Source organism: Plecotus auritus (genome assembly GCF_963455305.1).
Source record: "Plecotus auritus genome assembly, chromosome: 2".
Taxonomy (NCBI): Eukaryota; Metazoa; Chordata; class Mammalia; order Chiroptera; family Vespertilionidae; genus Plecotus; species Plecotus auritus.
In genome coordinates, this window is record NC_137771.1 from 138,782,527 (window position 1) to 138,806,448 (window position 23,922).

Below are 23,922 nucleotides of genomic sequence, written 5' to 3' on the forward strand. Positions count from 1 at the left end.
CGCCCCACGCTCACCGCTCACTCCGACCTCCGCTCCGCCTCCACACAGCAGTGACATCAGGACTCGCGTAACCTCACTGGTTGCTAGACGCCAGTCGGGGCGGCCCTAGCGACCAGTTTACGGTAAATTAATTTTCATTCTGAGACATAGCCTGGGGGCCTTATTTTCAGGGGATGCCTTATATTTCACTCAGAAGGAAACCTGTAAGTAGGTCTTATTTTCAGAGGATGTCTTATTTTTGAACTTCCACTCAGCCAGCTTTCCTGTGGTTCTGGGTGATAGACGTTTTGTCTTTTAGTTGTAGTTTTGAAATTGTTGTGCGAGGCAGCAGTTTAGGTGTTTACCTATGCCGCCATCTTGGATCCTCTCTAGTTTTTTTCTTAACAGTTTTTTTTTCTAAGTCAGTATTGACTTCATTAAAAAACACACACACACAAATTAATAAAGACTTGGAAGCATAAGAATAAAGTAGATTTAAGCTATTGACCATTAATAATATCTAAACTAAAAGATGGAATTAACAAACTTTAAAACATTTTAATAGTCTTACAACCTTTAAAAGGAAAGTAAAGATATTGTGTTAGTTTCTCTGAGATATAATGTGTGACATTAAAATTACATGACCAACTATCATAGGGACAGAATGGCAGATGTTTCAAATAACTGAAAAGGAAAAACAAACAAACAAAAAAACATATCCAATTAAAAGCAGTATGAGCAAAAATGTTTAAAGTAGTTTTTTAAAAACAGGAATGAGAAAACAAAATAAGAGGATCAATCTAAATCCTAACAACCCAATCATTGAAAAACAGTACATGAAATAAATTTGCCAACTCTAAATATATTCAAATTAGAATTTAACAATCTAAAACAAAGAATTTAATAATTTAGGTTATCTGACTAAAATGTAAAAGCAACAAAATTAATGAAAAAATTAGTATTTCCTAATTTTATTTCATTTTTAAACAGTATATAAATTTTTAATTTTGACAGGCTCTACTGTGTTTTGTATTCTCACACAATAAAGAAATTATTTTTATATGGAGTGATGAAGAAATTATTTTTATTATGGGACCTGTTATAAAATTAAGAGGAAAGACTAAAAATGACATTTTACAAAAGTGAAATCTTCAAATAAGCCATCAGACAATGACTCTTAGAATATGAAAATTTTCAATCAATATAAAAATATGCTTAATTCAAAATTTGAAACATTGCAAATACTTTTCGTAGCTTTAGATGAGTCATACATTATGAGAGACGCTGTCCAATAAATATTTTGGGAGCACTTTTCTTCAGAGAACATTCAAGTTGACAAAGACATGTCATTTAGCAGCAGAAAAATGCAACTTGTAGCTTAGGTGTTTTTGAATCTTTTCCATCTGCTAACAAATGAATTTCAGCTAGATAAAGAAAAATTAATTTCTGTCCTGATGTACAGTTCTCCAGCTATTTATGTTAGGTCAAAATTCCATATTTATTGGAATTAAAACTGATGTTTCCTTTATTGTTTTATTCCACTGTATAGTTATATTAAATATATCTGTGCTCAGTTTCTGAGGAAATTAAATTAAAGATATAATGCATACAGTTGTTAAAATCATTCATGATATGATGCAAGTGTTATATATCACTGCCAATTTATGGAAACTGATGAAATAGAGAAGAGACTATGAATTTAATGATCTTGTGTTTTGTGCCAGTTCTTGTGAGTTGGAGTTTGGACAAAAGAAAATTTACTGTGCTGTTAATTCAAAAATTTCTTGAAACAAAAGGGATGCTTGCCAAATATTCAATAGTTTAAGCCAAAGAAATGGCAGTGTGAATTATATATTTCATCAATATGACATTGCATATGAACAAGTGAAATTTGTGGTACCAAAGAAAGGAAAGTCTTATTTGTGATCTGGCTAAACAGGTATAAGAATTTATGTTGAAATAAAAACTTTTCATAGTACAAGTCAATAATAATGATTACACATTTTCCAACATGAATTCATATGCGGATTTTAATTATATTTGACAGCATTCTATAAATTTTTCTCTAAACATAAATGAAAAATTTGAAGGACACTAAGCTGAGTTGACACAAGAGTTAAGAACTATACTTGACTTGGACAGACATAGTGTTGAAACCAATATTCAAAATAAAAATCTTCTATAAAAGATAAAAAAGTTTTGTTAATCCTATATAATAAAGAGATAATATGCAAATTGACCATCACTCCAACACACAAGATGGCCACCCCCATGTGGACACAAGATGGCCACCACAAGATGGCCGGCAGGGGAGGGCAGTTGTGGGTGATCAGGCCAGTAGGGGAGGGAAGTTGGGGGAGATCAGGCCGGTAGGGGAGGGCATTTGCAGGGGGGGGGGTGACCCAGGCCTGCAGGGGACGGCAGTAGCAGAGGACCAGCCCTGCAGGGGAGGGCAGTTGGGGGTGACCAGGCCTGCAGGAGAGAGCAGTTAGGGGTGACCAGGCCTGCAAGGGAGGGCAGTTGGGGGTGACCAGGCTGACAGGGGAGGGCAGTTAGGGGTGACCGGGCCAGCAGGGGAGGGCAGTTGGGGGTGACCAGGCCTGCAGAGGAGAACAGTTAGGGGTGACCAGGCCGGCAGGGGAGGGCAGTTAGGGGCAATTGTGCCAGCAGGGGAGCAGTTAGGCGTCAATCAGGCTGGCAGGGTAGTGGTTAGGGGGTGATCAGGCTGGCAGGCAGAAGCAGTTAGGGGCAATCAGGCGGGCAGGCAGGTGAGTGGTTGGGAGCCAGGAGTTCTGGATTGTGAGAGGGATGTCCTACTGCCCGTTTAGGCCCGAACCCACAAAATTCAATGACATATGAGTTATGCTGAATAAATATCACTTTTGTATCATCCAAAAGTTGAAAAATTGTAAGTCAAACTATAGTAAATCTGAGATCATCTATATTGATTAAACCTACAGGTAGATAATGAGAACCAGTTTTTCTTATGGTCTGAGAAAGAAGTTACAAATAAGGAAAGGGAGACGACTAACATTAAGTATATGGAATCATGATTATTAATGTGATCTTTAAAAAATTATATATATGGATAGATAGATAGATACAGAGATAATTACAAATGTGTGCATTTGTGAGTGCATGTATGCATGGGGTAATCTACAGACATATATATTCCAGGCCTATCAACTCAGAGGGAGTGGAAGCAGTGAAACCCAGATAGCAATTCGCATACTAGTACCCTGAACATGGTTTCTAAGTATCTTTCTCTAGTGAAAGTACACAAGGCTTCTTGGAGATCTAGAAGCTCTACAGGCCTAAGGCAGGAAAAATATAAAACTTTTCTGGAGCATTTTGTAGTTCCAAAAAGTAAAAAAGTACAAAAACAACAACAACACAGGAGAGGGCGCATGACCCCACATGGAAGAGCTCTCAGTGGCTGAAATTGAAACAACTTGAGCAACAGAAGAAATAATTACATTTTTAAATTATATTTCAAAGTTGTTTTTTTTTTTTTTAAAGAACCAGTACAGATACAAATAAATAAGTGAACAACTGGGGAGTCGAGAAAATTCTTCCTGAAGGAAAAATTTCAGTAAGTGTAGATAGAATAAAGGAAATAGTAAATCACCACTAAACCTCCAGGCAAGATTCACTAAGAGATGTAAAATTAAGGGGCAAGAGTTAAACAGAAACATGATATTTGTATAGTCTAAAATTATCTTTCCCCAAATGTTTAGTATTTACTAAGGAAAAAATAGTAACTTTACAGAGAAAAATCCTGGCCACTTTGATCATGTGATTAAGATTAACATGACCAGTAATACTCACGGGCATTGTATGTCTTGAAATTATGCACCAAGGAAAGCACATAGGCAAGACCTATTTGAAAGCCATTCCACCAAATAACTGATAAGTATCCTTGTGAAAGATAAGGAAATATTGAAGAACTGTTAAAATTTGGAGGACATTAAAGAGATATGACAATGCAATGAATTGTAACCTGGGACAGAAAAAAAAATACTTAGTAGAAAAAAGATGAAATCCAAATAAATTCTGTAGTTGAATGGTCTTGCTTTAAGGTTAATTATTTATGAAAATTGTTCTATGGTTATGGGTGATCTTAATAAAAGGGAAAGAGGGATAAGAGGTATACTGTTTTTGAAAATATTATGTAAGAAAATTATGTAAAAAAAGCAACACACAAAACTTTGTCTGCTTCTAGTCAAGGTTGTACTATAAAGAGATGTTCAACAATCCCTCTCCTTACTCTAAACCTACAAAGATAACAGGTAAAAATAAAAAGTAAAATTATAAAAGATAATACCAAGTTTCTGAAATATAAACATCTTGTCATGGATCAAATATAGAACAAAGCAGTGGTTAAGAGGGTTGAAGCCACAGGCCTAGTCAGCTCTGGGTTTAGAAACAGGCCTCTGTGACTAAAACAGGATAATGGGAAGGAAAAATGCTTCATATGAAGTAAGGCAATGAATCCACTCTTGTTGAAACAAGGAACCAGGGAGAGGAAAGAGAAAGAGAGATTACAAATTGAATTATTCAACAATCACTACAAACCTTTTCTCCTTAGCTTATATAAATAAAAGTATTTGCATTCTCAACTTCCTTTAAAACTAAATTATGATGCCTTTCTAGTCATTGAGATGAGTGTTAGTTTTGTATAAAAATGTCTTGGCCCAAATATAATCTTATTTGAAGAAAATCCTTGGGCCATTTTTATTATTTCTGCCTGAAATATCTGGAGGTGTAACTATTGTATTCAGAACATAAGGATAAAAGCATACATTATGGATGACAGAGTATGAAGATAGATAGAACCAGATGTTATCCTAGGGTTCTATACCAGCCATAATTTCTTTCCTCTATATACCTTGTTATGTGAGAAAAACAAATCCTTCTTCATTTGTTCAAGCTATTGCTTGATTTTTTTCTAACAGCAAAAGGCAGTTGTAACTAGGTCAAAGAAAAGCTAAAATCGTGCTATTCAAGGTGTGTATGCCATCCTAATTCTAAAACATAAGAATAAATCTTATAAAATACAAGTAAAAACCAATTGTAAAAACACGAATTCACTCTAGCAGGGATGAAAACATCAAGAAATCTGAAACAGTCTTTAGAATAAATGTATTTTGAATTCAAAGTGATAACTGAAGAAATAAAAGCCATAAAATAGAACAAGAATCCATGAAATAAAAGATTTAGCAATAAAACAAGAACTGATGGGTTTAGAGGAAAAAAAATTGAAATCATAAAGAAAATTTATAGTATAAACCCTTAAAACTAGGAATAGAGAGGACCTTCTTAATTTTATAAAAGATATCTAAGATAACATCATACTCTTATGATGACGAATTCATACTCTTAAATGATGAAATGTTGGAAGTATTTTATATAGATATAAAATGTGGTTTTACAAATTCACTTTAATTTCAGGGTTTCATAAGAATTGATAATTTAATAAATTTATATACAATAATGATAACCAACAATAACCCAAACAATTTTGAAGAAAATAAGAAATTGTAGGAAATATCAATTGATATGAAATATCAATTTTTTAAAGTTATAATTATTGAAGAACAGTGTTTTTGTCATGTTTAGTACTAGTGTTGACTTAATAATTTATTAATTTAATAATAGTGTTTAGTTTACTATTATTGCAAGAATATGCATAACACAAATTGATACATACATGACAATTTAGCAAACAATAGAGATATGAAAACAGATAAACTGTTAAATAATGAAAGACTTTGATAAATGTTGCTGGACAACTGGCTCTCTAGATGGATAAAAATTAAATGAGATTCCTGACTTATATGCAACATAAATATCATTAAAAACCAATTATAAAAAGTTAGATCTTAAAATTGAATTTTAGAATAAATTAGAACCTAATATTTTTATAAGGTCAAAATAATTAAATATTTCTTGAACAAGTCACCAAAACAAAATTATAAAGGTATTGATATTGTAGGTCTAATTGGTTGATCAAAGGTAAAAAAGGCTAGCTTCAGTAAACTTTATATTGTTACTGAAAGTCTATATTTAAGTGCTACTGAGCAAATCCAAGTCAGAAATAATAAGATTAAAGTCTCAAACCAAAGTTAAAAAATTCAAATATTTAGACAGTTCTTATTTAGTCTATTAGAAAGGACTGTCCAAAGGGATGCCAGACTAGGGTAGAATCATCATGAAAAGCACAGACAAAACTATCTCTGGTCATGTATTGTCCATATTTTTTATGTGGTAGCTCAGCTACTCTGAGAAGGTAACCCTAATTCTTTAGGTTGGGTAAGTAAAATTGTAATTGCAGAAAAAAAAATAACAGTAAGAAAAAAACAAAATAAAAAAATTAATTAATCCCATGGTATTATGAGTTATATAATAATTTATTTGTAAGCATCCTAATGATGCATGATGATTTTATCTGCATTTTTAAAGTGTTTAAAGCATTACGAGATTTACACAAGTTAGGGTTATAAGGAGAGTAATGAATTAAGTTTGCAATCAATATTTAAATCTTTGGAATTTTATAATTATACTAGAGGCCCAGTGCACAAATTCTTGCACAGGTGGGGTCTGGCTGGTCCAGTCCCAATCAGAGGATTGGGGCCGGGCCTGTTGGGAGGAGGAGATGATGGGAGGTTGGCCAGCCAGCCCACCCCGATTGGGGCCGATCAGGGCTGGGCTGGGGGGCCAAATGGGCTTGGGGGGCCAATCGGGGGTCAGTAGCTGGGTGAGGGACTGGTGGAGGTTGGCCATCCAGCCCCACCCCTGATTGATGTTAGGAGGGGCCATGGGCTGATCAGGTGGTGGGGGCCCATCAAGGGTGGGTCTAGGCGGGGGGAGAGGCCGCAGGCAGTTGGCCAGCCAGCCCTGCTCCTTATTGGGGGCTGATCTGGGGTGGGGCTTAGTTGGGGGAGGGGCTGCAGGAGGTTGGCTGGCAAGCCTCACCCCTTATTGTGGTAGAAGGGGGTGATCAGGGGCAGGGCTGGCTGGGGGGAGGGACTGCAGGCTTATTGGAGTGGTGGGGGCCCATCAAGGGTGGGGCAGGCTGGGGAGAGGGGCTGCAGGAGGTTGGCCGACCAGCACTACCCCCTATTGAGGTGGGGGGTTATCAGGGGTGGGGCCATCCAGGGGGAGGGACTGCAGGCCAATCAGGGTGGTGTGGGCTGCTCTGGGGCAGGGGCCGGCCGGGCGGGGCGGAGTGGGGGGGGGAAGCCTTGGATGTTGGCTACCTAGTCAACGCCCCACACACAGACAAGCCTCAGTTGTTGGCTGCCCAGCCGCCTAGGGCTGGCCCAAGGCACAGGCAAGCTGACGCGGGAGGCGTAGGATCTTCCTTAAGAAGAAGAAAAACAAAAAAACAAAAACAGAAGAACATAATTATATAGCATATAATGGCAATAAATACATACCTATAAATAATCACTTTAAATGAAAATGGCTTAAATGTACCAATCAAGAGTAGGATAGCTGAATAGATAAGAAAACAAGACCAATACATATGCTGTCTATAGGAGACCCACCTGAGAATTAAAGCTACACACAGACTAAAAGTAAAAGGATAGAAAAAGAAGTTTATTGCAAAGAAGTGAAAAAGAAAAGATGGGGTAGTAATCATTATATCTGACACAATAGACTTTCAAAGACTATAGGAAGAGACAAAGAAGAACATTACCTAATGATAAAAGGAGAAATACCAGAGGATATAACACTGGTAAACATTTATACTCACAACGTTGGAACAACTAAATATATAAAGCAAATCTTGATGGAAATAAAGGGAGATATAACAGTAGAAGAATCATAGTAGGGGATTTTAACACACCACTGAAATCAATGCACAGATATTTCAGACAGAAAATCAACAAGAAAATGGTGTCCTTAAATGAAATACGAGAATAGATGGATTTAATGGATAGAATGTATATTCCTGGAATATTTTCAAGGATAGGCCACATGTTAAGACACAAAACAGGTCTCAGTAAATTTATTTATTTATTTTAAATTTCTTTATTGATTACAGTGTTATATATGTGTCCTTATTCCCCCATTACCCATTACCCCCGACCCCACCCCTCATGCCCTCACCCTCCCCCCCCCCCGCCCCCCCCCCCCCCGTTATCTGTGTCCATTGGTTAGGCTTATATGCATGCATACAAGTCCTTTGGTTGATCTCTCCCCCTTACCCCCACCGTCCCCTACCTTCCCTATGAGGTTTAATGGTCTGATCAATGTTTCTCTGTCTCTGGATCTATTTTTGTTCATCAGTTTATGTTGTTCATTATATTCCATAAATGAGTAAGATCATGTGATATTTATCTTTCTCTGACTGGCTTATTTCACTTGGCATAATGCTCTCCAGTTCCATCCATGCTGTTGCAAATGGTAAGAACTCCTCTTACCGCAGCATAGTATTCCATTGTGTAGATGTACCGCTGTTTTTTAATCCACTCATCTGCTGATGGGCACTTAGGCTGTTTCTAAATCTTGGCTATTGTAAATTGTGCTGCTATGAACATAGGGGTGCATATGACCTTTCTAATTGGTGTTTCTAGTTTCTTGGGATATATTCCTAGAAGTGGGATCACTGGGTCAAATGGGAGTTCCATTTTTAGTATTTTGAGGAAACTCCATACTGTTCTTCACAGTGGATGCACCAGTCTGCATTCCCACCAGCAGTGCACAAGGGTTCCTTTTTCTCCGCATCCTCGACAGCACTTGTCGTTTGTTGATTTGGTGATGATAGCCATTCTAACAGGTGTGAGATGGTACCTCATTGTCATTTTGATTTGCATCTCTTGGATGATTAGTAACTTTGAGCATGTTTTCATATGTCTCTTGGCCTTCCTTCTGTCTTCTTTTGAAAAGTATCTATTTAGGTCCATTGCCCATTTTTTGATTGGGTTGTTTATCTTCCTTTTGTTAAGTTGTATGAGTTCCCTGTAAATGTTGGAGATTAAGCCCTTATCGGTGATAACATTGGCAAATATGTTCTCCCATGCAGTGGGCTTTCTTGTTGCTTTGTTGATGGTTTCTTTTGCTGTGCAAAAGCTTTTTATTTTGATGTAGTCCCATTTGTTTATTTTCTCTTTAGTTTCCATTGCCTTGGAGCGGTATCAGTGAAGAAATTGCTTCGGCATATGTCTTAGATTTTGCTGCCTATGAATTCCTCTAGTATTTTTATGGTTTTCCCGTCTTATGTTTAAGTCCTTTATCCATTTTGAGTTTATTTTTGTGTATGGTGTAAGTTGGTGGTCTAGTTTCATTTTTTTGCATGTATCTGTCCAATTTTCCCAACACCATTTATTGAAGAGACTGTCTTGACTCCATTGTATGTTCATGCCTCCTTTGTCAAATATTAATTGAGCATAGTGGCTTGGGTTGATTTCTGGGTTCTCTATTCTATTCCATTGATCTATATGTCTGTTCTTGTGCCAGGACCAGGCAGTTTTGAGAACAGTGGCTTTGTAATACAGCTTGATATCTGGTACTGAGATCCCACCTACTTTGTTCTTCTTTCTCAGGATTGCTGCAGCTATTTGGGGTCTTTTTTTATTCCAGATGAATTTTTGGCAAGTTTGTTCTAGGTCTTTGAAATATGCCATTGGTATTTTAATGGGGAATACATTGAATCTATAGATTGCTTTGGGTAGTATGGACATTTTAATGATGTTGATTCTACCAATCCATGAACATGGTATGTTCTTCCATCTGTTTATGTCTTCGTCTATCTCTTTTTTCAGTATCATGTAATTTTCCGCGTATAGGTCTTTTGCCTCCTTAGTTAAGTTTATTCCTAGGTATCTTAATTTTTTTGGTGCGATGGTAAATGGGATTTTTTTTTTCAGTCTCTCTTTCTGTAAATTCAGTATTGGTGTATAGAAATGCCATAGATTTCTTGGTGTTAATTTTGTATACTGCTAAATTGCCGAAATCATTTATTAAGTCTATTAGTTTTTTGATGGAGTCTTTTGGGTTTTTTATGTACAATATCATGTCATCTGCAAATAAGGACAGCTATACTTCTTCTTTTTCAATTTGGATGCCTTTTATTTCTTCTTCTTGTCTGATCATAATGGCTAGTACTTCCAGTACTATGTTGAACAGGAGTGGTGAAAGTGGGCATCCCTGTCTTGTTCCTGTTCTTAGGGGAAATGGTTTTAGATTTTGCCCAGTGAGTATAATATTGGCTGTGGGTTTGTCATATATGGCTTCTAGTATGTTGAAATATGATCCTTCTATTCCCACCTTGTTGAAAGTTTTTATCAAAAATGGGTATTGGATTTTGTCAAATGCTTTTTCTGCATCAATTGATATGACTATGTGATTTTTATCTCTCAATTTATGTATGTGATGTATCACGTTTATTGATTTGCGAATATTGTACCATCCTTGCATCCCCAGGATAAATCCTACTTGGTCATGGTGTATGATCTTTCTGATGTACTGCTGGATCCTATTTGCTAGAATTTTGTTGAGGATTTTGGCATCTATGTTCATGAGGGATATTGGCCTGTAATTCTCTTTCATTGTGTTGTCTTTATCTGGTTTTGGTATTAGGGTGATGCTGGCTTCATAGAATGAGCTTGGAAGTGTTTCTTCCTCTTGAATTTTTTGGAATAGTCTGAGGAGGATAGGCTTTAGTTCTTCCTTGAATGTTTGGTAAAACTCCCCTGTGAAGCCATCTGGCCCCGGGCTTTTGTTTGCTGGAAGCTTTTTGATGACTGCTTCAATTTCTTCCATAGTTATTGGCCTATTGAGATGTTTAGATTCTTCCTGATTGAGTTTTGTAAGGTTGTGATAAATTCTCTTAGCCTTTTTTTTTTTGTAGAATAGAGTTGTTCATAGTATTTTTTCACAATCCTTTGTATTTCTGTGGGGTCTGTTGTTATTTCACCTCTTTCATTTCTGATTTTGTTTATTTGGGTCCTCTCTCTTTGCTTCTTTGTGAGCCTGGCTAGAGGTTCATCCATCTTGTTTATCCTTTTGAAGAACCAGCTCTTGGTTTCATTGATCTTTTGTATTGTTTCTTTGGTCTCTATGTCATTTATTTGTGCTCTGATCTTTATTATCTCCTTCCTTCTACTCACTCTGGGCTTTTCTTGTTGCTTCCAATTCTTTTCGTTGTAGAGTTAGATGATTTATTACCATTTTTTCTTGTTTTTGAGGTAGGCCTGTAGCGCTATAAACTTCCTTTTCAGGACTGCTTTCATTGTGTCCCATAGATTTTGGATTGTTGTGTTTTTATTGTCATTATTTTCCAGGATGTTTTAAATTTCTTCTTTGATCTCTTTGGTAACCCAATCACTGTTTAATAACATGTTATTCAGCTTCCAAGTATTTAAATTTTTTGGGCTGTTTTTATTGTAGTTTATTTCTAATATTATGCCATTGTGGTCTGAGAAAATGCTTGATATGATTTCAATCTTCTTGAATTTGGGGAGACATTGCTTGTGATCCAATATATGGTCTATTTTTGAAAATGTCCCATGTGCACTTGAGAAGAACATGTATTCTATGGCTTTGGGGTCAAATGTTCTGAAGATACCAGTTAAGTCCATCTGATCAGTGAGTCATTTAGGATTGCTGTTTCTTTGCTGATATTTTGTCTAGAAGATTTATCCAGGGATGTCAATGGTGTATCAAAGTCCCCTACTATGATTGTATTATTGTCGATCTCTCCCTTGATATCTTCCAGGAGTTTTTTTATGTGTTTGGCTGCTCCTGCATTGGGTGCATATATGTTTATCAGGGTTATATCTTCTTTTTGTATCAATCCCTTTAGTATTATGAAATGGCCTTCCATATCTCTTGTTATGGCCTTCACTTTGAGGTCTATTTTGTCAGATATAAGTATTGCTACCCCAGCGTTTTTTTCATTTCCATTTGCCTGAAAGATATTTTTCCATCTCTTCACTTTCAGTCTGTGTGAGTCCCTTGTTCTGAGGTGGGTCTCTTGTAGACAGCATATATATGGGTCATGTTTTTTTATCCATTCACTCACTCGATGTCTTTTGATTGGAGCATTCAGTCCATTTACGTTTAAAGTTATTATTGAGAGGTAATTGTTTGTAGCCATTTTTATTTTTCGTGACTGTGTTCTTTCTTACCTTTTTATTTCTTCTTTTCACACCATTCCCTTTAGCATTTCTTGCATTACTGGCTTGGTAGTGATAAATTCTCTTAGCCTTTTTTTTGTCAGTGAAGCTCCTTATTTCCCCTTCAATTTTGAATGATAGCCTTGCTGGATAGAGTATTCTTGGATTCAGTCCCTTGGTTTGCATCACTTTGTAAATTTCCTTCCATTCTTTTCTGGCCTGATGTGTTTTTGTTGAGAAATCATTTGATAATCTAATGGGAGCTCCCTTGTATGTAACTTTCTGTCTCTCTCTTGCAGCCTTTAAGATTCTCTCTTTGTCCTGAACATTTGCCATCATAATTATGATGTGTCTTGGTGTGGGTCTTTTTGGGTTCATCTTGTTTGGAACTCTCTGCACTTGTGTGACTTTTTTCTTCCCCACATCAGGGAAGTTTTCTGACATTATTTCTTCAAATAGGTTTTCTAACCTTTGTCCCTCTTCCTGTTGTTCTGGCACCCCTATTATTTGTATATTGCTTTGTTTCATGTTGTCCCATAACTCCCTTAGGCTCTCCTCCTGTATTTTAATTTTTTTCTCCAATTGCAGTTCAGTTTGGGTGTGTTTTGCTTCCCTGTCTTCTAATTCGCTAATTTGGTCCTCTGCTTCTCCTAGTCTACTGTTGAAACTTTCCATGTTTTTTTTTTTAGCTATATCACTTTTCATTTCATCTTGATTTTTACATAAATTATTGATTTTTTCATCCATTTCTTCTTGATGCTTACATAAGTTGTTGATTTTTTCCTCCATCTGGTTTATGAACTGTATGACCCTTATTCTGAATTCTTTTTCTGACATATTGCTTGCCTCTGTATCGCTTAGCTGCTTTTCTGGCAATACCTCCTTTTCTTTTCTTTGGGGGTTTCTTTGTCTACCCATTTTTGGTCTTACCGACTGATCTAGGTGTCGAGCTGTGCAGGGTCTGCTCCTTGGGTGGCAGTGGCTCCTCGGGCTGCGGTTGCTCCTTAGGTTGTCATTGAAGTGGCTGCTCCTCAGTTGCAGCGGCTCCTCTGGTGGGTGCTGTTCACAGCAGTGGTGCCTCCTCTGGCTGGTGGGGGAGGCTGCTCGTATAGCTGCTATTCCTTGGATGGGGGTGGGCTGATTATGAGGTTGCTGCTCCTCAGATGGGGACAGGTTGCTCGTGTCCACTACTCCTTGGATGGGGGCTGGCTGCTCACTTGGCTGTGGCTCCTCGGACAGGGGTGAACTGCTGCTCCTCAGATGGGGCCGGGCCACTCACCCAGCTGCTGCTTGTCAGCTAGGTGCAGGCTGTGTGTGGCTGTTGCTCCTTGGACCAGTGCAGGTTGCGCAGGACTGCCGCTCTTCGGATGTGGGCGGTCTGCTCATGTTGCTGCTGCTCCTTGGTCTGGGGCGGGCTGCTTGGGCGGCTGCTGTTCTTCATACGGGGGTGGGCTGCTCACACAGCTGCTGCTCCTTGGACAGGGGAATGGCTGCTTGTGTGGCTGCTACTCCTTGGGCGGGAGTGAGCTGCACGTGCGTCTGCTGCTCCTCAGTTGGGGGTGGGATACTCATGCGGCTGCTGCTCCTCGAACAGGGGCAGGGTGCAGGTTGTGCACAGCCGCTGCTCCTCTGATGGGGGCGGGTTGCAAGGGGCTGCTGCTCCTCAAACGTGGGCGGGGTGCTCTTGCGGCTGCTGCTCCTCAGATGGGGTGGGCTGCTCACATCGTTGCTGCTCCTCAGATGGGAGAGTAGGCCACATATACAGCTACTGCTCCTTGAACAGGGGCCAGTCACGTGAGGCTGTTGCTCTTAGGCCTGGGGCAGGCTGCTCACGGGGCTGCTGCTCCTCGGACAGGGTGCGGGCCATTGACACAGCTTCTGATCCTTGGACAGGCCATGTGAGGCTTCTGCTCTTAGGCCTGGGGTGGCTGCTCACAGGGCTGCTGCTCATGTGGTTGCATTGCCCTGGGCTAAAGCATTGGGCTGGTCAGAGGGGAGCTTGCTTCAGAACTCACAGGAGCCTGCGCCCAGGGTGGCTGGATACTCCTTTACCATGGGACCACAGCCGAGGTAGCAGAACCCTGGCAGGGGTGGCTGTAGAGTCCCAGGTGTTCTCTGAGGGCACCCTGGGTGGAGGGAGGTGAGGCTAGGCTCCCAGTTACAGCAGCTCTCCCCTTCAAGAAGGCTAGGCCTCTGAGGACAAACCGGCCTCCTGGTACCATTTGTAATGTTAGCAGAGGCTGCCTAGTTAGGCAAGCCCAGTTAGCCTGCCCCCAAAGGTACTGTGGGATCTAACTGTGCCTCACTCACACACACACACACACACACACACACACACACACACACATCCCACATGACCACACACTCCTCTTTTGCTCTCTCCCTCAATCACGCTCTCTCCCTCACTGCCACCTTCTTCCTGCCTCTGTAGTTGGGTCTGGGTGTTATTGACACGTTTGTGGATGGAGTTTCCTCTCCAGGTGTCTGGTTAATGTGGCTTTCTCTCTAGCTCCTGGCCAGACAGGATAAAATTAACCTCGACAAGACACAACACAAAGGGAACAAAGCACAAATATACTCATGACACCACTGTCCCCACTATAAGTAACCACCTGAGAAAAGAGAATTAGGGGAGAGAAAAGAGAGCACAAATTATATCAAAGAGAGAAAAAGATAAGAGAGAAAAGAAAAAGGAAGAAAAAGGAGAAAAAAAATATATATGGAAAACACCACATAACCAATAGATAAACCAAAAAAATACAAACACCAAACACCCAACAAAGAGGGTGGGGGCAGAATCTGTAGAGGTTGAGCTTATATACAGAAAATAAGGTTAAGAATTGGATGAATATGGGGAGGTCCTTGGTTCAGTGTAGAGGAAGTAGAAAGGGGATGGGTGGATAAGAAAAAATAGAATGAGAAGAAAATAATAATAATAATAAATTTACAAAAAATTGATTTCAAAAATGGCATAAAAATAAAAAATAGCAAATAAAAATTAAATAAAATAGAGTGATAGAAAAATGCGAAAAGAAATAGAAAATAAAGCAACAAATAAAAACAGGAAAACAAAGAAAAAAGAAGAAAAAAGAGATAAAATAATAATAAAAAAATAAAAATGAAAAAGTGAAGTGTCGTTCCTTTGGCTGGCTTAAGATCCCAGTCTTCTGTACTGTCTTTAGGCCAGTCCCTTTGGATTGTCGGGGATTATTTGTTTTTTTTTTTCTCAAATCCTTTGTACGATTCAGAGCAGGATCTGGGTGTGGCTGTATTGGTTGCCTGGAAACTGGGAGGAGGGGCTATCTCTTCAGGACAAAATGGCTGTCCAGGTCCCAGGCTCAGGTATGACTCAGCACCAGACTTGCTGCCACCTCTCCTGGACCCCCAACTCTCCCCAGACTCCAAGGGTCCGCACCTTCTCCCTCACCCCAGCCATGGGTAAGTGTCTGTATCCTACAGGTCCTATGAACTAGGCTCAATGGAGAAAGGCTCAGGCCACAGAGAGGGGAGAGACTGGGTCTCTGCAGGCTCCTCTCCTGCCAGCGCTGCGCAGTCTGGCCAGCCCTTCAGGCTGCACCCTCTGGGTTCAGCCCTTTGTGACTGTGGACCCAGTTCTAGAATCCCTTGCGATCCAACAGTCCTGTGGCCCTCTTTCCACAGTCAGACACTGTGCCTGTCCCCAGGGATGGGGCTTGATGCTGTGTGGGTTCCCTCCGACCCTCCGGGCTCAGGGGTCTGGCAGACTCGCCTGCCCAGCTCCTCGATTTTACCCTTTTCCAGGGATCCTATGCCCTTCCCGGCTGCAAACTGTCTCACCCGCTGAGTCTCCTTCGCCAATTCGGGTTGGATGTTACTCCTTTCAGCTGTTCTTTCTATCTGCCTCAGTAATTTTAAGGAGATTGAAATCATATAAAGCATCTTCTCTGATCATAATGATATGAAACTAGAAATCAATCACAAGGGAAAAACACACACAAGGACATACAGACTAAATAACACGTTACTATACAATAAATGGGTTAACAATGAGATAAAGAAAGAAATAAAAAGATACCTTGAAACAAAAGAAAATGAGAACAAAACAACCCAAAATTTATGGACACAGAAAAAGCAGTCCTAAGAAGGAAATGAAACTAAGAGCTGGTTCTGTGTAAAGACAAGCAAGATCAACAAACCTTTAACCACTCATCAAGAAAAAAGAAAGAGGTCCAATATTTCAGAAATAAAATCAGAAATGAAAGAGGAGAAGTAACAACTGATGATACTACAGAAATACAAAGAACTGTAAAAAATATTATGAACAAATATATGCCAAAAACATTGGACAATCTGTATCAAAAGGATAAATTCTTAGAAAGGTACAATCTTCCAAAACTGAATTAGGAAGAATAAGAAAAAATGAATAGACCAATAACAACTGATGAAATTATAGCAATAATCAAATAACTCCCAGCAAACAAAATTCCTGGACCAGAGGGCTTCACAGGGGAATTGCATCAAACATTCAAGAAGAACTAAAACCTATCCTTCTCAAACTATTCTAAAAATATTCAAGAGGAAGAATTAGTCCCAAGCTCATTTTACAAGGTGAGCATTATCCTAAGTCCAAAACAAAGAAAGAAAATTATAGGCCAATACTCCTGATGAACATAGATGCTGAAATACTCAACAAACTATTAGCAAAACAGATCCAGCAATACATTTAAAAAGATCATACATCATGATCAAGTGGAATTTATTCCAGGGATGCAAGGTCAGTAAAATATCTTTCAATCAATAAATGTATACATTATATAAATGAAATGAAGGATAAAAATTATATGATATCAATAGATGCAGAAAAAGCATTTGAAAAAATCCAGCACCCATTTATTTTATTTATTTATTTTAAATTTATCTTTATTATTGAAAGTATTACAGATGTCCCCATTTTTCCCCATTGACCCCCTTCATCCCACACCTGCCCCCCTCCCTGTCCATGGATTATACATATATGCATATAGGTTCTCTGGTTAATCTCTCCCCACCCACCCTTACCTTCCCTCTGAGCTTGATCAGTCTGTTCCATGCTTCTATGTCTTTGGATCTGTTTTGCTCATCAGTTTATTTTGTTGATTAGATTCCATATATGAGTGAGATCATGTATCTTTTTCACTTGATTTCCTCTGACTGGCTTATTTCACTCAGCAAAGTGGGAATAAAGGGAACATACCTCAATGTAATAAAGGCCATATATGACAAGCCCATAGCCAACATCATATTCAACAGGCAAAATCTAAAAGTGTTTTCCTTAAGATCAGGAATAAGAGAGTGATGTCTGCTTTCACTGCTTAGTCAATGCAGTACTGAAAGTCCTAGTCATAGAAATCAGACAAGAAGGAAAAAATAAATGGCATCTAAATTGGAAAGAAAAGAGTAAAACTATAGTTGTTTGCAGATGACATGATTTTGCATATAGAGATCTCTCAAGATTCCACCAAAAACTACTAGAACTGATAAATTATTTCAGTAAAGTAGCAGGATACAGAATAAATATTCAGAAATCAATTTGCAGTCTTATACACCAATAGTGAACTGTCAGAAAGGGAAACTAAGAAAACAATACCATTCACAGTTGCTTGAAAATCATAAAATACCTAGGAATAAATTTAAATAAGGATATGAAAGACCTGCACTTGGAAAATTGTAAGACACCGAAGAAAGAAACTGACAAAGATACAAGTAAGTGGAAGCATATAACGTGTTCATGGATAGGAATAATTAATATTATTAAAATTTCTGCACTACCCAAAGCAATCTATAGATTCAATGTAATTCCTATCAAGATACCATTGACACATTTCACAGAACTACAAAATTTTTTACAAAAATTTATATGAAACACAAAATACCCCATATACCCCCAAAATACCCCACAGAAATCTTAAGAAATAAGAACAAAATAAGAGGAATCACACTCTGATATCAAACTATACTACAAGGCCATACTAATAAAAACATCATGGTATTGGCATAAAAACAGACATATAGATCAATGGAACAGAGTAGAGAGCCCAGAAGTAAATCAATACCTTTATGGTCAATTTGACAAAGCAGGCATAAACATACAATTGGGCAAAGGGTGAGTTGGAAAAATTGGATAGATATGTGCCAAAAAAAAAAAAAAAACCCACAAAAAACTAGACCACCTTCTTACAACATACACAAAAATAAACTGAAATTGATTAAAGACTTAAACGTTAGACTCAAAACCATAAACATTTTAGAAGAATACATAGGCAGTAAAATCTCAGACATTTGTCAATGTAATTGTTATTTCTGATATGTCTCCTTGGACATTTCTCAATGTAATTGTTTTTTTTTGAAACAAAAGAAAAAATAAGCAAATGGAAGTACATCAAACTAAAAAGGAACACAACAAAGAAAACCATCCACAAAATAAAAGGACAACTTACTGAATGGGAGAACATATTCACTAGTGATACATCTGACAAGGGGTTAATATCCAAAATTTATAAAGAACTTATACAACTCAATACCCCTCCCCCAAAAAACAATAACAAACAATCTCATTAAAAAATGGGCAAAGGACCTGAATAGACACTTCTCCAAAGAGGACATAAAGATGGCCAACAGACACATGGTTAAATGCTAACATCACTAATCATTAGAGAAATGCAAATTAAATCCACAGTGAGACATCACCTCACACCTGTCAGAATGGCTATCATCAATAAATCAACAAACAAGTGCTGGCGAGGATGTGGGGAAAAGGTTATTATCCTGCACTGTTGGTGGGAATGCACACTGGTGCAGCCACTGTGAAAATCAGTATGGGATGTCCTTAAAAAATTAAAAATGGAACTGCCTTATGACTGAGTGAATCCATTTCAGGGAATATACCTGAAGAAACTCATAACACTAATTTGAAAGAATATATGCACCCCTATGCTCATTGTAGCCTTATTTACAATAGCCAACATCTGTTAATAGCCCAAGTGTTCATCAGTAGATGAGTAGATAAAAAAGCTGTGGTACATTTACACAATGGGAAAAAAGAAGGAAATCTTACCTTTTGCCACAGCGTGGATGGATCTGGAGAGGATTATGCTAAGTGAAACAAGCCTATCAGACAAGACAAATGCCATATGATTTCACTATATGTGGAATCTAATGAACAAAATAAACAAACAAAATTGAAATGGCTAATAGATACAGAGAACAGACTGATAGCTGGGGGAGGTAGTTGGGTGAAAGGGAAGGGATTAAGAAATAAAAAACAACAGGAAAAAAAAAAAACACCTCATGGACACAGAAACATTTGGTGATTACCAGAGTTACCAGAGGGAAAGGGGTTGGGGGAGGTAGTAAAGGATAAAGGGGGGATAAATGGTGACAGAAGACTTGACTTGGGGTTGTGAACACGCAACACAAAAACTGATGATGTATTATAAATTGTACACTTGAAACCTATATAATTGTATTAGCCCATGTCAGCCCAATAAATTCAATACAAATTTTAAAAAAAGATTTGAGGTAGTGGAAAAACATAAAATATAATCTCAAATAACAATAATTTCTGTAGAAAAAATAAAACAGGCTAATGCAGTGGAAAGTGACCAGAAATAAGTACGGTTGCTGCTTTGGTGAGGGTGGGTGTGGGGTGGAGATGGGCAGACTTTTTTTTTAATCTAAGGCTTAAAAAATATACTCTTCAAACGTGGGCGGGCTGCTCCTGCCCAGCTACCCAAGGCTTTGGAATAACATTTTGGCTAAGTATAACAAATTGAAATTTGTAAGAAAATATGCTACTTCTTGCATTTATTAAAAGACAGAATGTCTATCTTGATCTATACTGATTCATTTATATTTTTACAAAGTAACTCTATGAAGATAAGTAATCACCTGGTAACAGAGTTTGTCTCTGAGAAAATGAAGGATTGGGGTGTAAAATACAAATTTTTGCTTCTACTCCCATCTAAAATATTTGTGTATTTTTGAAATCACATGGCATATATTATCTATTAAAATGAATATATAGCAACTACCTTTTAGAAATCTAACATGACCTTAATTATTACATTAATTAGAATAGTTTAAAAATTTTCTACTTTCATATAATATATTTAGGGTATAGGCGAAAACGTTTTTTGGAAAAATCCATTGACATAATTTCACATAAAATATTTCATCACACTCTGGCCGGTTTGGTTCAGCTGGTTTGGATAGACTCTGCCTGCAGTCTGAAAGGTGTCGGGTTCTATGCTGGTCAAGGGCACATACTTTGGTTGCAAGCTCCCCAGCCCTGGTCTGGGCATGTGTGGGAGGCAACCAATCAATGTGCCTCTCTCACATCCATGCTTCTCTTTCTCTGTCTCTCCTCCTCCCTTCCACTATCACTAAAAAATAAATGGAAACATATCCTTGGGTGAGGATTAACAAAAACAAATATTTCTTCACACTGAAACACTAGTTTGAGTGCAATCTTATTTGGAGGTGGAAATGTATGTGACTATCTCAAAAATTTAATTATAATCTAAGTTTGGAAATCACTGTATATATATTCATTGTCCATTCTAATATATAAAAACCCAGAGTCCATAACGACTGAACAGATGACCGGTCCATCCCCTGGCCCTCAGGCTCCATTGATCATGGGATGGCTAACAGAACTCGGTCCCTCAGGCTCCAATGAATCCATCGCAGCAGCGACTGGTGAGTGGGCAAAAGGCAGACTGGTTGGTCCCACCCCCAGCCTGCAGGCTCCCATTGATCAGGGGATGGTTAACTGGGAACCAGAGTGAATGGTTCAGGGACTGGTGAGCAGCTGGAAGGCAGGCCTCTTGGTCCCTCCTCCGGCTCTCAGACTCCAATCAATCAGTGGCAGAGGTGGGGAGGAACTGGGGACTGGCTTCCTTAGTAGTCCTGTAGGTTCAATCTCCAGAGGACATGCCAGGCACCAATGGACCAGCGCCTCTGGCATGATCCTGACAGTGCTGCTGGCCTCCTGGAACTCAGCCTCAGGCACTGCGGCCACTTCCCCTCCCTAGACACTCCACAAGGAAGAAAGTATACCTCCAGCAGCTCCAGGGGCGACCAGCGGTGACTAACTGCTCTCCCTGTGCTTCCTCCAGGTCACTGGAGCCGGCCCCTGCCCGCCCCGCTCCAGATGAAGTGTGATCACTGCACCGGAAGGAATGTAGTAAAAAAACAAAAACCGATGACTAAGAGAATGCCGCAGTCAACGTCCGGAGTCCGGCTCAGGAGAACAGAGAGAAGGGAGAATTCCATAAGTTGGCTGATGCCAAGATATTTCTGAGTGACTGCCTGGCGTGTGACAGTTGTGTGACCGCAGAGGAAGGAGTCCAAGTTTCTCAACAGAACACCAAGGACTTCTTCCGTGTTCTGAACCTTAGGAAGAAATGTGATACCTCACAGCACAAGGTGCTGGCAGTGTCCATGTGTCCTTAGTCTCTGCCTTATTTTGCTGCTAAATTCAGCCTCAGTGTCACTGATGCATTCAGAAGGCTCTGCGGCTTCCTCAAAAGCCTTGGGGCAAACTGTCTTTGACATGAAGATAGCTGTGAACTTCAGCATCTCGGAGTGTCAGAAGGAATTTGTGTGTCGGTACTGCCAGCACCGTGAGGAAGAGCCCCAGCTACCCATGCTGACCTCCGCCTGCCCTGTCTGGGCCCAATATGCAGAGTGTGTGCTGGGTCACCCCATCACCCCCACCTCTGCATGGCCAAGTCTCCCCAGCAGATCATGGGCTCTCTGGTGAAGGATTACTTCACCAGATGGCAGAACCTGTCCCCAGTCAAGATTTTCCACGTCACTGTGGCCCCATGTTATGACAAGAAACTGGAGGCCCTTTGAGAAGATGTTCCCACAGCTTTACATAGTTCCCAGGGTGCTGACTGCCTGTTAACCTCAGGTGAAATTGTCCAGATAATGGAGCAAAATGACCTCGCCTCAAATGACGCTGCCGTGGACACTCTGTTTAGAGACATGAAGGAGAAGGAGGTGAGGCTCCAAGAGGGTGGCCGCTCCGACAGGTACCTGGTACACATCTTCAGGCCATGGCCAAGGAGCTGTTCAGTGAGGATGTGGGAGTGCTCACCTACTGCACCCTGAGGAACAAAGACTTCCAGGAGGTCACTCTTGAAAAGGACGGAGAGGTTCTGCTACGTTTTGAGGCTGCTTACGGCTTTCGGAACATCCAGAAGTGGTCCTGAAGCTGTAGGGTGACAAGTTCCCCTGCCACTTCGTGGAGGTCCTGGACTGCGCCGGGCATGCCTTAGTGGCAGGGGCCAGGCCCAGGTGGACAACGGGTGTGCAGACAGGGCACTGCTGTGGCAGATGGAAGGCATCTATGCTGCCATCCCGGTGTGGCCCCTGGAGACCAGTGCCCATGTACAGGAGCTGTACCAGGAGTGGCTGGGGTGGGGAGGACGACTCCTCCAGGGCCCAGGCGGCCTTGCACACTGCCTAGCAGGGCCAGGGCAGCCTGCAAGGACATCATGTGGTAAAGGTCCAACAGATGCCCGGCCTGCAGGCCACCTGAGGAGGGGTGTCAGACATGTGAAGGAAAGGCTTAGCATCTCTGTCATCACTTTGGTTTTCAGAATTCCCTGTTCCCCATCTGTTGGATCCCTCCCTCTGAGGGGCGCTGTCATCATCACATGGGTGCAACTGGAATATTGTATCTCTAGAGGATTACCCCAATGTACGTATCCTTTTATCTGATGATGAAAAAATCCCAAAGAACAAGAATGGCGACAGACTACTGTCCTTTAGGCTTAAAAACAAACAAACAAACAAAAAAACCAGAAGTGTCCTGTGAAGAGCTGAGACTTGGTTCTACCCACGCATCTCAGAGAGATTGGATGAGGAAATGGCCCAGTTTGGCCCTGACTTTACCCACTTATGTTACTCTTGAAGGTGTCTTTGCCACAATGTGAATAAACTGCCACCTTTTGGAATAGGGGCTCATACGAAAGTCTGCATTCCCAACTTTTCTTGAAACAGATCTATTTTCTGCAGCTGTGGCCACCATCCTGAGACCAGGTCTTGTTGCTGGGAATCAGGGGGCACTGGAGTTGAGCCCCCCCCCCCTCCCCTCCAATGCCCTTTTACATTCAGGGACTGAGCTGAACTCACTTTGAGGGAGGCCTGGCAAGGGTGATAGGTGTCACAGATGGAAGGATAGAGAATGGAGAGGGGGACACCCTGCTTGGTCCCTCCCTGGGTGGGGTCAGGCAGATGAAGGCCAGCCAGCCCACCCCACAATTGGGTGAGATAGTGTCCTCTGTGTCCACCTCTCACCCCGTAGGCCCGGCCACTCCCCTCAGCTCCGGGAAGCCCTCTGCCTTCCACGACGGCATGCTCTGCCCTCACATGCTGCTCACCCTAAATGAGATGGAAGAGAGCAGTTAGCCCACAGACAACTACACAGAAAGATAGGGCTCATGGTTGGTGAGCGCAGTGGCAGTGGCGGGAGCCTCTCCTGCCTCCATGGCAGTGCTAGGGAGCAGGAAGCTGAGTGGTAAGGAGCAGCGAGCACTCAGGTAAGGAGTGAGGAGGAGTCCCGGACTGAGAGAGGGTGCAGGCCGGGCTGAGGGATTCCGCTCCCCCCCCCACCACCCAGTGCATGAATTTCATGCACTGGGCCTCTAGTTATATATATAAAAGCACTGGTGAGGCCATACAGAGAAGAGGCCTCATGCCTCATGCTCACATACATTGCTTTATGTCTAAGAGTGACACCTAGGGGTTAGTGGAGTCCCTAGGAGCTTTATTGAAGGATTTGTTAATGGAA

The 23,922-nt window shown here is 40.3% G+C and overlaps 1 pseudogene across 1 annotated transcript; it reads left to right on the top strand.

Annotated features, from left to right (window-relative positions):
- Positions 1-21,273: 21,273 nt before the first annotated feature.
- LOC308241214 (nuclear prelamin A recognition factor-like) lies at positions 21,274-23,540 on the top strand (annotated as a pseudogene). Its single transcript has 2 exons — positions 21,274-22,629; positions 23,437-23,540. The product of its transcript is annotated as a nuclear prelamin A recognition factor-like (transcript).
- The last annotated feature ends 382 nt before the right edge of the window (positions 23,541-23,922 follow it).